The sequence below is a fragment of the Rhipicephalus microplus genome, chromosome 9 (assembly GCF_043290135.1).
Source record: "Rhipicephalus microplus isolate Deutch F79 chromosome 9, USDA_Rmic, whole genome shotgun sequence".
Lineage (NCBI taxonomy): Eukaryota > Metazoa > Arthropoda > Arachnida > Ixodida > Ixodidae > Rhipicephalus > Rhipicephalus microplus.
Genome location: NC_134708.1, coordinates 37,821,327 through 37,834,332, shown reverse-complemented (window position 1 = coordinate 37,834,332; position 13,006 = coordinate 37,821,327). Strand labels below are relative to the sequence as shown.

Below are 13,006 nucleotides of genomic sequence, written 5' to 3'. Positions count from 1 at the left end.
TGTTTATTGATCAGAAGGGATGCTTCTATTTTACAGCTTAGAAAGATTTCCCATTTTCTTTCAACATTATCTGTCAGTTCACCCCGCTGCTTAGCAAGTCTGTGTTCCCCAGAGGCTTCTTGACGTTTTGCTATGGCTCTCTTAACTTTTTCATCCCACCATCTCTTGGGTTTGTGTCTTCTTTTCCGAGGTGACTTGTCACGTGCCTTAGCATGCTCTAGCTCAAACAGTCAAATTAGATTCATGTATGAGCACACTGTTTTATTATCCTCATTGATTACTTTCTCAATTGGCTTAGTAGCTATTTCTATTTGCCTTTCTGAATAAAAATTTTCCTGTAGTTGCTCATCTTGTCTCATTCACACTTTCACTGCTCTTCCAAAACTTAGCTCGATACGTTTGTGATAACTACCCAGACTTGTGGAGCCACCTTCATCTATGTGCATTCCCCTGAGCCTATCATACATCCTACGTGAGATCAGTGCGTAATCTATTGTCCACTGCAGCCTTCCTACCTCCCATGTTATTTGCCCTTAACATTTCTCTGTACAGCTGCAAATGATCAAATGATGCCTTTCACGCATATCCATGATCATTTTGCAAGTTGGGTTGGTATACTATCTATACCTTCTATGTGCGCGTTCATATCTCCTAGTACAATTATCTCGCACTGTCCTCCTAATTCCTCAATGTCTTTGATATACACTTTGCGATTGCCCGGTTTTCCTCTCTGGCCTTTGCTTCCATCCACAAGTGCACCAAAGCAAATAGTGTCATTTGCCCTGCCACTTTCCCTTTTAGCCATAAATGTTCCTTGCAATCCTGCTTGACCTTCTGCCAGTCTGTACTTTTATGAATGAATGCCCCAATACCACCGTGATTTCTGCTGCCTTGTGTTCTATTACAATATTCCCACGCGTAGTCTGGATTGTTCGGAGGTTATTCCACGTCCCTGAGATGTGTTTCTACAAAACCGTATACCATCGGCCTCTCTTCCGTTAACTGTTCTGCTATCTCTTCCCACTTCAGCCTGTTTCTACAACCCTGCATGTTAGTATACCCTATGTCTGAATTGGCTCGGCGCTCGTGGCTACGTCTATTCATGCCCCGGACTCTACCTATCTTAGATACTGGTGCCACATGGAATCGTATCTGTCCATACCACCTGTCAAAGAGTCTCCCTGGTTGTTTTCCTCGTTACTAGCTATCCTGCACCCCGAAGGGCTCGCTCGCCACTCCCCCCCCCCAAAAAAAAAACTACTGTGCGTCCTGCAAGTCGCCAACCCACCTCATGACCTAGCTGCTCATCGAAGTGAATTAGTGAATTTTGTCTCGTTGAAAACCACCCCGCTATGCACCTCTCTGTTTATTTCCACCACCTCAAAGCCCTTCTCTTGACTCATCCGCCATATCTTTTGGTTTGCGTTGACAACCGCTCTTTGCAGGTTGCTATCACGCACCGGTACCTCCGGTATCGGGCATATCACTACCTGTACCTGAGGAGAAGTGGCGCGCATGTCATCGACCCGTTTCGCCAGTGTGGTCACTAGTCCTGCCGTATCTTCATTTAAGACATCGTGTAAACCGCCAGAAATTATCACGAGGTTTCGTCTATAAGCTGCAGTTTTGAGTTTTGCGCTCACTTGCTTCATGACTGCTTCCAGCTTGCGTCTTGGGAACGTCCCTACTGCAACCCTATTGTCACCACTTACCCTCTCTTTGATTGCTTCTGCGCATCGATTTATATTCGAGTACCAGCGATTATCACATGCTGTTACTTTTCAGCTGGCGCGTCCTGCACTTGGGGGTTACTTGCACCTGTGACGCCAGCTGCTTTGTCCCCTCCCAGCCCCATTACTTTTTCACTGAAGCTGGGTCTTGCGACCATTGAACAGAATTAACCTGTTTTTTTTTCAAACTTGCTCGCTCTTTTTTCTCCGCCATTCTGGTTGCCGGTGCCCTACTGTTCTTTCCGTCGGCCGCTCCTTTGTTCACCTTCGCTAGTGCTACCTCGGTGGACTTCACCCTTTCTCCCATAGTTCTCGTTTTCTCTTGTTCATTCGCCAACGCAGTCTCCAGCTCGGTGACTCTCATCAGCAGGGCACTGTGGGCAAGCATTGTTTTCCCCAATTTTCCGTCGACCTCACATTGGCAACACTTGGCGCCAGCCTCCTCTCCATTCGTTTCTGCACTTGGGTCCACTTTCACACCCACCCTGCATTCTCGACACTTTACAGTTTCTTTAACCATGTCTTTCGACACCAATTCTCCTTATGAATTGTCTGACTGGCCGTTTCACTAGCCTCACATACACCAAATTTGGTATTACGTGCCGCGACTGGACGACTAAGAAAATGACACGTCCTAACATGATTATCAAGACATGCGTGCCGTGTTAAGCATGACTACATGCTACGTTCATGGTGCCCTCAATGCCGTTTCACTAGCTTGACATATACAAAATTTTGTGTTACGTGACGTGAATGGATGACGAAGATAAATGACTAGTGAAAACATGATAATCATCACATTCGTGTCATGTAGGAAATTGTCTATGTACCCCGCTCAAAGTGAGCTCGTGGCTGTTTTGCTAGCTTCACATATAACAAGTTTGGTATTACGAGACGTGAACGGACGACGAACACGAATGCCGGGCGCGAACATGATAATCATGGCATGGAAGTGATGTACAGCATAACTTACATGCCTACCACTGCTGGGGCTGGTATTACAAACGTTAGTGGTGCCGTAGTTAGGCGACTATAAACAAATACTTGCATCTTATGCGTATACTTGAACGCGTTTAACATTTCCACTTGTGTTTACTGTGTACTACATCCACGCGCCTTGTAACGTTGTGGTCATTTGAAGTGACGTATCAACCTTCCTCATTCGGGCTTCGCGTATCATCGATTCCCACTGTATACGTGGGATCTGCCAATTTCTTCTCGTTTTCTTCTTCTGCCGGTAACGCCTGGCTCAGAACAAGGTTAGACAAAGAAGTGCTTTGGTCCTGAAACTCCGCATGACAAGGTGCTCATCTGGAAGAAGCCTCATTTCAACGTCTTCACTCGTAGTTTCCATTTTATTGTGTTGGCACTTTCTGCACTGCTTTAAACTATGATGTCTGGGTATCAACGCAGCACCACCATTTCTGCCTTCCCCAACTTAAGTGTTGCGTGGCTAAGCATGGACTATCAGCGTCACGTCAAATGCCAACAGGGGGACACATCGCCGCAGCACTAGAGAGAGAGAAAGAGAGAGAGAGAAATAAATAAAAGGAAGAGACAGGGAGGTTAACCTAAAAGAACTGGTTTGCTACCCTGTACAGGGATGGGGAAAATGGTCGGAAAGAGGATAGAGATAGAGAGATATAAAATAAACGAGAAAAAAATCACATGCACACATATTCAGGGAGTTCCGATCACAGTCGTTTGGATAGGCCGGTTGAACGCAAGAAGCGCAGAAGCGCCTTCACAGCCTCCTTCTCGACATAAAGTCTTGTCGGTAGCCCAGGATTCTTTCTTCCGAAAGAGTCTGGTTGTCCAGTTCATCTAGTGCACTGCAAAGTGACTGTCCCTGTGAGCAGTATTGTGGGAATTCACACAGAATGTGCCATGTTGTTGCGTCACTGCCGCAGCATTAGAAATTGTATAGTGCGCACCATCGTCACATCTGATGTGCATCCAGATCTAGTTTGACTGCAATGCTTGATCCTAATATATTGCAATTTCTTGCTTGAGCTCTACTTCTGATACGCTATGAGGATAGCGGTTCGCGGCGTTGACATTCCAAGCTAGTTTGTGTGTTTCACATTTATTTTTTTTGCGTCAATTTTTATTTACTGTGGTTGGAATATCAGAACCAGAACAAAGGCAAGAATATCGGGCTGTGGTGGGTGGAGGGGCGGGTGAGGGGGTCTCACGCAGTGTTGCCAAATTGGATGTGCGCGCCAGACAGCGGTGATTGGACCTCCGCTAATACTTGATTCAGGCTGCTGTCCACTGTTAGCTTTTCCTTTTACGCCTGTAGTACATGGTGGTCCGATTCCAAGTAATAAGGAAGGAAACAGCTTGGAAAGAGCATCACGCAAATTGAAACGTGGTTGCTCCCTTCATCTAGGCAATCGTATAACACGAAAGTGAAATCTGTCCTGAAAGAAGTAGCTAAATTTTTACTGTACTATCAGCGTCAAATGAAACCTGTACAGCGGTGAGCCTTCGCGACGGTATATTACACGCCATCCAGTTATTGCGATTTCCAGGCGTGTATCCAGTTATTGCGATGACCCATCCAGCTATTGCGATGACGCCGTTCGGCAGCTCTGCAGAGTTATGCCTATATGCGTGCCTGTCCATGACGATAAGTGGACGGTGCGCACCATACCATCACGAAGGCTTGTCACTGTTCATGTTTCATTAGATGCAGAGTGTAGATTAGTATGAAAGAGCTTGCACAATGTATCTCGATGTTTAACAGCTATAGCACAGTCGTATGCGCACTCACGTTGAGTGTGAGGCTGCGAAACAGCGAGTAGCGGGCCCGACCTATGTTGTCGTGAAACAAAATGTCTTCGGTTCGACTCCCGTTGCGGGAGTTTTTTTCTTTGATTTCATCATGCGTGTTTTTTAGCCGTCACTGAAGTCTTGGTAAAGGCCAGCACAATGCACTTAGGCGTTAAAAAAAAAAACAACTCACAAGTGTCTGTTACAAGTTCACCTAGACTACTCGATAACAACAGCCTTCTTTTTTTATGTTTCTCCGTCCCATTCCGAAAACTTCTTACACCTATTGCGGCTTTTCATTGCCTCCAGGATTGGTAGCATCACAAGCCAAGCTTTCTTATATTCACGTAGTTTTGAATTTTCATTTGCCGTGACTGGCCCACCTTTGACCGAGTGACGATGTTATGTGATGACGTCGTCACGTGATGTGAGGTCCCCGGGACATAGTGATGATGTAGCAAATCTTCGCGGTATGTAGCGTCACGATTACGGCATGTGGACACGTCCTCACGTGATTATGATGGTCTCTTTTGTCACTCAGGTTAACGGCGCTTCCACCACCAACGAAAAACTCTCGTGTCTGATGCGGCACCTCTTTGAAAAAGCATATTGGTTCCGTGTGATCACTAAGCAAGAAATCAGGTGCGGCAATTGACCACAAACTTCAAAAAGGTAAGATACACCAGCAGCCTACAATATCCTAAGGCTTTCGTTTGAATAAATTAAAGAACCACTGGAATCGGTAAGGTATTAGTCAATATTGTTGATTGGGTGAGTTGGTGATACATGTCTATCCTGTCCACGTCTACGTAGTGCGTTCTCATTCCAAACAATCAAGGTATTAGCATATGCATATCTATATACTAACACCATTGTTATGCGGTCTTGAGCAGCTATACGCTTCCCTCTATTGTCTTCAGACGACAGTGCCAGATCTCACGCTGACGATATTCGCGAGAACTTGCATGCGTCGAGCAACGAACCGAATAGAGCGTTTCGTCGCACGTGCGTCAGATGGACGTCATCGGAGCAGCTTACGGGATCATATTAAAGTCCGCATGGGGGGTTCGTCTAGTGCGATGTATCCGTCTCTCCGATTCCGTCCCCGCTGTAACACGCGAACCGACCTGCGGCGCCACCAGAGCTGCGGGACGGCAGGCCGGGAATCCGCGGCGCATCCATTCGTATGCCGATCCGGATGAGCAGCCGAACGTGCGGCGGCGAAACAGCGGAACGATTGTTTCGTATCGTGCGCGACCCCGAAACCGCACTGGCAACACGTATACCGCATCTCGGCGATCACAACCTGCCATTTTATTGGATGAAAGCTGGTGGGCGTATATTCTATTATGATGGCAGGACACTTTCACTCAGTATTTCACTCAGTGGAAGTATTTCACTCAGTGGTAGAACAACCTACACTGAGGGGGGGGGGGGGCTTGAAAAAGATGCCTGCAGTCCTTCTAACTTATTTTTACGGCGTAAAGTGTAAGACAAACACGAGAAGAGGAGAGAGATAAAAAAAAAAAACGCCAAACCTGCGCGGAAGGCGCAGCACAGTCGCAGCGAAAGCTAAAAGTGTGGCCTTTCAGAGCCTTTTCTAAACAATATTTGGGTAACTGCTACAATCAAACTTACTGGGTACCCATTACGTCATGATTATTCATATTTTCTGGATATAGTAGGCCGGATTCCACCATGCTATTCTTGGTCATTCTTCTGAGAAGCGTGGCATCCGATGAACACTTGAAAGGAAATTTGAAAGGCCAATTGTTCACGCAGTCGCTGATGACGATGAACAAGTATGCCTGAAGTGGGTATACGCCACAGTTAATACTTGATCAAAAGCAAGCTTTTGTAGTGGGTTGGAGCATTTGATGACCCAATCGTTACGCTATTCGCATTGTGGGACGCCGTGTTGTTCATTTGCTGTTCTGAAACGTTTTATTACTCATATACGTGATAGTCACTTTCGACAGAATTGCAATCATTTTCCGTATTACCACTCCTGCTTGGAGTGAGAAAGTCTGCACTACAATGAAACAAACAAACAAACAAATAAATAAATAAATAAATAAATAAATAAATAAATAAATAAATAAATAAATAAATAAATAAGTAAATAAATAAATAAAATTACCACGATTACTTCCCCGGCATCAAGCCTGCCTAAGGCAAGTTTGCGAGCAAGTCGCAAGCACCGGCGTGGCTCAGTGGTAGAATACTGGGCAAGCAGGCAGCGAACCCGGGTTTGAGCCCCTATGTGTCTTTGGTACTAAGTTTTTCTATCTTATTTCTGGAATAGGGGTTACGGACACTGGTGGTGGCGGACAACTATGGCAGCGTGCATGACCCGAGTTCGGATGTCATAACAATTTTTGCTCTAAAAAAAATCAACCAGCTCTATGGAATTAATATTGAGAAAACGGGATAAACAACAGAGATGGTGACATACGACTACTTCAGTAGTCCACTTTGCTCTGCAGTGGCTTCCGTCACCACCATCTGCGAACACGAAAGTCCCGTCTACCTGTCAAAGGAGATGAAACCGTTCTCACAAAAAGGCAGTAAGGGAAAGATGGAAGCTTGCGAAGGTAAACGTTTCAACAGCCCTGTTGTGCAGAGACCAGACGTTTCGACAAGTTCACTTGTCTTTCTCAACCTCGCATTGCAGCATTGAAAAATACAAGTGACCTGATCAAAACGTCGACTTCGGCATACACCCCAAGTTTGCAAATTTCGCACCGGAACCATTCTTGCGACACACGTGACGTACAGATGCTTTGTATTGCGACTCAAGTGCTCACACTAGCAAGCCCGCGCCATCGCGTCCCTTCAAGGAGAGGTCCGCTTCCTGCGTGAGGTGCTGAGGAACATAGCCGCCGTGCCAGTGGAGGCAGCTGTGGCCCTACCAGCGCGAGAGATCGGTGACCGATGTACGATTTGCAAGCCACCAGTGTGCTGTGGACAACCTCTCTCCAATACTCTTTCTCCATCAAGTCCGAGCGACGCAGCATGATTCCCGCGACAGTCTCTTCTGGAGCTCTTCTTCCACCTGAAGTTGATATAAAGCAGAAACCTGCCTCATTTGGCCCAATGACAACTTCGGCTCTTTCTGTTGCTCAACGGCCACATCGGCCGCTGCACCCTAAGGCCATTTTTGATTCGAAGCTGAGCCCAGACGCTGCTGCTGACAGCAAAAACATACTACTCCAATAGATCAGTATTTCATCTCTTGTCGGTGCCTTCAAACTAAATTTCAGCCATTTGCTTTTTACATCAAGGCTGACGAAGAAAAACTACAGTGCTTGAATGACCCTTCAATGTGGCATCTCGGATGCCTCTTCAAGCCTTTTCGTGGGGCGCTACACGATGACATGCTTCATCCCTCTATGTTAGTCCCAAGTGTCAAAAATTATGTGTAACGTGGACAATCTATACCAGCATGCTCGAGGTGTACGTACTAAGACAGAGGAGTTTTTTGGTAATAATTTTTTGTCTTTTTTCCCCATTATCGCTATTTCTGAAACCTGGCCACCTTCAGCAGTGACCGAGATTTCAGTGTAACCAAACAGAAAGACCGTGACGTGCTGATTGCCATTGACAGTTCACTGAAATCAGATGGAAAGACGTTGAATCTTTTGAAGAATCTGTCTGGTTAGAAATCAGCCTGGGACGTTGAGAAAAATTGTTGAGTGGTTGTTTCTATTTACCACCTTGCATTTCCCCTGCCTTGATTTATGATGTCATTTCTTGGCATTGAACATGCGATTTTGTCTCATAGTGGGCAAATAATTGTTGCTCTTGGTGACTTCAATATGTCTAATTGACTAGAGCCCACTTATCTTTTCTCATTATAACCACGTCATCGAGAAAGTCTGCAGGTTGCTCTTGCACTTTCTGGCGTTTATTTTCTACAGCAAAGTAACAAAGACAACCCCTTCGACCTCTGAATGTTAAGCGATCAACACGCTATGAGATCTCTCTTGTTAGTCCTGACAAATCCCCCACCCCCCACTTAATGTAAGATTATCTGTATGTGCCACAACTAGGAGCTACAGCAGTCATTTTAACCAATCTCCAAGATTTTCTCTGAAAAGACTGGAGTACACGGGCTTTTTAGGATTAAGTTTTAGCCGTTGATTGGTCCCAGGTTACTGACAAACATATTGTTGATAACCAAGTTGAGCAGTTTACGGAGCTTGTATTAAATAGCATGCGTAGGTTTATACCGCAATATACTTTTAAACATCGTAAATATTCCCACTGGTTACCCTGAACGTATAATCGCAGTGAAGCATAAAGATTTCGCGCACAAGAAGTCTAAATGTTCTCCATTCAAGAAGTGGAAGGACGAGTACAGCCATTTCTAAGCTTTCTCTAAAGACCCATATAAACGGGACCACAGTTCATATATGGCATTATTAGAAAAATATCGTTTGAGCGGCCAGCCGATGTTTTGGATGTACGCAAAGGGTCTAGCAAAAGTGGGTAGTCCCGGACTCGGACGGTGTCGAAGTGCGTGCCGTCGCTGACTGTTTTGCCACGTTTTTTACATCCGTTTATAAGGCCCCTGACTCTAGGACTTAGATAGTACAACAACCCAAGGCAGTTAGCATATTTAGTAGTCTATCGCTGGATGAAAAGCTCACCATTAAGCGCTTAAAATCGTCCCAATCATGTGCCCCAGATGACATCTATTCCGCCATACTAAAGACTTATGGTAGCATATTTGCCTCCACTACTGAGTACAATATTTAAGAACTGTCTGAACGCTTTCACATTTATGGGCATGTGGAAAAATACCTGTACTTTTCACTATTGAAGTCGGGCTGCAAAACAGATGATTCTAATTCTCACCCGATTTCTCTACCGTATGCCACAACAAAGATCTTTGACCTGGCTTTTCACAACATATTTTATTATAGCGTGAATTATTCAATGATTACTAATCAACAAGAGTTTCTCCCTGGCCGCTCAACTATCTCGCTAGTTTCATGACGCAAATAGCCTCGCCTATTTCACAGAGAGGACAGATTGACGTAGTCTACTGTGACCTGGGCCAGGTTTTTGACGTAGTTAGCCACTCAGTGTTTTTGAATAAACTTGCAAACTTTGATGTTAACTTGTCTATTGTGAATCTCCCTCACAGCTATCTGCATAAGAGATTATGTTATGTTGCCGTAAATAGCCAAACGTCTTCCTTGTATAAAGTGACTAGTGGTACCTCAAGGATTAAATTCATGAGTATATCTCGCCAAACATCGATCGTGTCATTTACATACTCGCTCCACATTATGTGCCTATGTAACGTTAATGAATTCAGTGATTTTGGTGTTCTTGTGATAGCATGCTATTTTTTCTTTGCTCACACTAAGCGAGCTGCCAGGCGTGGCCTCCAATCTATCGGCTGCATTTGTAGAATCTTTCGACAATTCAGTTCTCCTACGGTCTACCGCAAATTGCACACCGCGGTATGCCTACCTCAACCTAAATATGCATCTGTGATCTGGAATGATGTTGCTTAATCTGGCAGTGATGCCACCGAGAAAGTCCAGAAAAAAATTCTTAAGCAATTACAATACATGTTTCTGAATCTGGATTTCGTTTCAACGCTGCAAGATTATTATTATTATTATTATTATTATTATTATTATTAATATTATCACTTCACTGCAAACTAAATTGCGCTGAACTATTATTTCTTTACAAACTAGTTCACGGTATGATGTCCTGTCCTTCACAGTTGTGTAAATTTTTGGATTCCACGTAAGTTCACTAGAGAGAATCGACCATTTCATGTATTTGCCTACTTCTTTCAACACTCTACTGGTCACAGTATACAAACTTTCTATAATGTTTGCCTTTACAGTCTTCATGTTTTTTAGATGCGGAGCATCTAATACTCGAGGCTTGTAGTGCGGCGCCGTCCGCAAGCTTCCTCCTCCTTCTTCCACCATCTGTGCATCCCTTCCTCCTCTACACACCACGCGCGCTTCACTCCTCCACCATCTGTGCACCCTTCCTCCTCTACACACCGCGTGCGCTTCTCCTCTTCACGAACATTCGCTAGCTGTATAAAGCGCGCATGCGCCGTCACGCTTCGAGAACATCGGCAGCTGACGCGCGCGCATGCGCCATCGCGCTTCGAGAACATCGGCAGCTGACGCGCGCGCATGCGCCGTTGCGCTTCTTTCCCTTCTCGAACATTCGACAGCTGACAGTGCATGCGCCGTCGCGCTGTATATATACTCAAGGTCGGCGCTCGCTCGCTCAGTTGCCGCTCGTCGGTTGGTTTGTACGGCGCGTCGACGTCCAAGGTCGCGGTGAAATGAATTCCAACGAATCCACAAACACAATGATCGACGTCCCTTCGACCAGCGCCGCCCTTTCGCATACGTGTGTACGTGTTCACTCATTTAACACCCCCTCCTACAACCACGTTAACCAATTTAGCCATCGACCCAAGTAAGTCGCAATTTAACACCCCATTTCACAACCACGTTAACCAATTTAGCCATCGACCCAAGTAAGTCGCACTTTAACACCCCGTTAACCAATTATATGCTCCGCATCCTCCTCAGTGTTCCCCCGAGGGAAGCTGCGGGCAATTTTTACCGTCGACAGTGATTGTGTTTATTTTAGTTCGGTACTCTCTTAACATAGTTTTCGACAACCTACAGATTTTTCCCTTTTCCTCTTTCAGGAAGCCTTCTACATTGTTGTATATATTCTCTGTATTTTTCACTGCCATTCAATGATTCTCGTCTTGTATTTTGATTCTTCCCATTTTGTGCTGATTTCTTTTTTTCGTGACTTTTCACCCTCTATATGACTGTTTTCTAAAGAGTGTCTGCATTGTGTTGTATAATTGTATCGTTTTATTGTTGCGTGAGCCTGCACTAGGACCTCATGATTGTTGCAGGGCATGTTAAATAGATGATTTATTATTATTATTATTATTATTATTATTATTATTATTATTATTATTATCATTATTATTATTATTATTATTATTATTATCGTGATAATAAATCATCCAATTAATTATTATAATAAGTATTTATAGAGATAATCATCCTAATAGACAGACAGACAGACAGATAGATAGATAGATAGATAGATAGATAGATAGATAAAATTAAGAAGAAAGAGTTTTGAAAATCAAGTGAGATTGTACAATACGATATTGTAGTTTTAAAGTTTTGTATGCTTAAGGTGCACTATTGAGGGCGCTTACAATACGGCTGAAAAGGCGGAATGCGTCATGTTTCGTGTTTTCCGCCACTCGGACGTTCGCGATGTAGCTTACGACATAGCCCTTGTGGCCATCCTTGGGCGCATATTCTTTTACTGCCTCTAATTTTTTTGTTGTTAATGCTGTTGTTATGTTTCTGTTGTGCGAGTACGCGTAGCACTTCGAAATATATAGGGATATTATTTTGTCACTGTGGCTAGGCCCCGCCTAGCGATTTCCCAACTACCAAGAAAGAAAGAAAGAAGGAAAGAAAGAGAGAAAGAATGAAAGAAAGCACAAAAGGAAGAAAGAAAGAAGGAAAGAAAGAAAGAAAGAAAGAGAGAAAGAAAGAAGGAAAGAAACGACCTTAAACCGGGAAATAAAGAACGGTCGACAGACCGCGGCTTAGTTTTTCAGTTGCGTGGCAGTTAGCTATAGCACCAGTTCCATTTTCTTTTTTTTTCTCTGAAAAATGGAAGCGCGACTTGCCGTGGCTGAATAACCGATCGCTAGAATGCCACGGAGCGCGCATCTTCTCCAAATATTTGGTCGACGGCCGTTACAAAAGAACGCCCTACGCCCTGAACGCAATTCTCTATGCGTTTAGGGGCACCGCGCGCCGATTCCAGTAGCGCGTGCGAGAAACTCACTGGAGTCCTCGAGCACGAATTGTTCTCCAGCACCGTTTCTCGGCAGCAATAATTCTTGTGATCAAAATAAAGCACGAACAAAACAAACGAGAATTTGTTTAAAAGCGAGCACCAATGTGCAGTTTCGCTCAGTCAACAAGAACTGCTTTCAACCGAGCCCGAATAACGGCGTTTTGGTGGAATGTTAGTTATGTCAGTTGTTTAGGTGATTGGCGGAAGAGCAGTGTGATATACTGTTTTTGAGCATCACTCACTCACTCACTCAATCAATCAATCAATCAATCAATCAATCAATCAATCAATCAATCAATCAATCAATCAATCAATCAATCAATCAATCAATCAATCATTTTTCAGTCTCAAACGTGCGTAAAGAAGGAACAGTATCAATCAAAAAATAAAAAAAATAAATAAATCAAGTTGATGAAGCGCACGGCCGTGAAGGTGAAGTAAATGCAGAATGTGTGCGTAACGCTGTAGTATGTTGTTTGCTTGGACTAACTTTCAGCCATCTGATACTGCAAAACACGCACATACAATCCAGATACCGGTGCCGGAGGAGATAAATTATTGTTTACAGTTCTGACGCAACACGACGTCACTTGCGGGAGCTG

General features: G+C 44.4%; 1 protein-coding gene across 1 annotated transcript in view; it reads right to left on the bottom strand.

Annotated features, from left to right (window-relative positions):
• The window catches only part of LOC119163695 (beta-1,3-galactosyltransferase 5), a 143,900-nt gene that overhangs the window by 35,335 nt on the left and 95,559 nt on the right, over nucleotides 1-13,006 (bottom strand). The gene's annotated exons all lie outside the window — the stretch shown is intronic.